Genomic DNA, 1,464 nt, shown 5'->3' with positions numbered 1-1,464 from the left:
AAGAGGGGGAAGAAACAGTAAATACAATGCAAACATAAGCATGACGATGCGTGACATGACAGTGAGCGGTGCTAGGGGTGTCCTAACGCGACAGTAGGTGGTACCGGTGAAGGGGGGAACATCCGGGAGGTATTCCCGATGTTTCACGTTTTCGGACAAACGGACCGGAGGGGGAAAGTTGCTAGTTCGATAGGTTAGGGAGGTGTGGTGGACGAACGGACTACGTATTCGGATTCGTCTCGTCGTGCTGAGCAACTTTCATATAGAAAACATTTTCATCCGAGTTACGGTTTAAAAGATATGAATTTTCAAAGTTTATTTGAATTTCTGGAATTATTTAATTAACAGAAAAAGGGATATGACGTCAGCATGACGTATGAGTGACGTCAGCGGTCAACAGTCCGGGTTGACTGGTCAAACTGACAAGGGGGACCCACCTGTCATAGACAGTGGGTTAACAGAGGATTAAACTAATTAACTTTTAGTTAATTAACTAATGGGCCCACCTGTCAGTGAGAGATTATTTAAACTAATTATTTTTATTTATAAAACATTTTTTTAAAAAAAAAATTGCGGCGGGGCCCGCATGTCAGTGACTGGGCCTGCCCAGTCAGCAGTTGACTGGGTCAACCCAGTCAACTGGGGCCCGTGGGGGCCACTGGCGGTGAGCCAGGGGGGGCCCGGCCGGCCACGTCGGCAGGGCACCGGAGAGGGGCTCCGGCGAGCTCCAACGCGGCGGCGATGCGCGGGTGTGCTTCGGGTTTCGCCCACAGTGGGTTTGCGGGGGCGGGGCTTGGCGCGTTCGACGCGGCTCGACGTCGCGCGTCCAACGGCGGTTGTCGGAGGGGCTGGAACGGCCGGAGACGAGCGCTATGAACTCGCCGGCGGCGAGGTGCTACGGGTGCCCGACGGAAGCTACGCTAGAGCGCGCGAACGGCCGAACTAACTACCTAGGCGGGTGCGGCTCGGTGCGGTCGGGCTAGCGGGCCAACGCCCGTGACCATTTGGTCACCGGAGACACGCCGGCGGCGAGCTCCGCGGCGTGGCGTTCGGGCGCGCGCGGGGAAGCAGCTACGGAGCGCGAGCGAGCTAACGGAGAGGGGGGGGGAGGTAGAGGAGCTCACCGCGCGGCGCAAGAAAGGCCCGTGGGTGGCTTAGTAGCAGCAGGTCGTCGCCGGGGAAGAAGGGGGTCGCCGGCGTCCGAAGATGAAGGCGAGCTCGGAGAGGTCGTTGTAGTGGCTCCGAGCTTCGACGGAGAGGCGGAGGGGGTGTAGTCGAGGGCGGCGACGTCTTACGACACGGCGAGGTGGCGAGTGGGGCACGGTGGCCGCGTGAACGACGGGAACGGCGGCGAGCGCGTCGGGCGTGGGGCAGAGGAGAGCGGCGCGGATCCGGGGGAGGGAAGAGGGAGGCGCGGGGGCCGAGAGGGAGAGCGGGGTGAGTGGGAGGGAGGCCCGAGGAAGC

This window comes from Triticum aestivum, chromosome 4D, assembly GCF_018294505.1.
Source record: "Triticum aestivum cultivar Chinese Spring chromosome 4D, IWGSC CS RefSeq v2.1, whole genome shotgun sequence".
Lineage (NCBI taxonomy): Eukaryota > Viridiplantae > Streptophyta > Magnoliopsida > Poales > Poaceae > Triticum > Triticum aestivum.
This window is presented reverse-complemented; position numbering follows the sequence as displayed.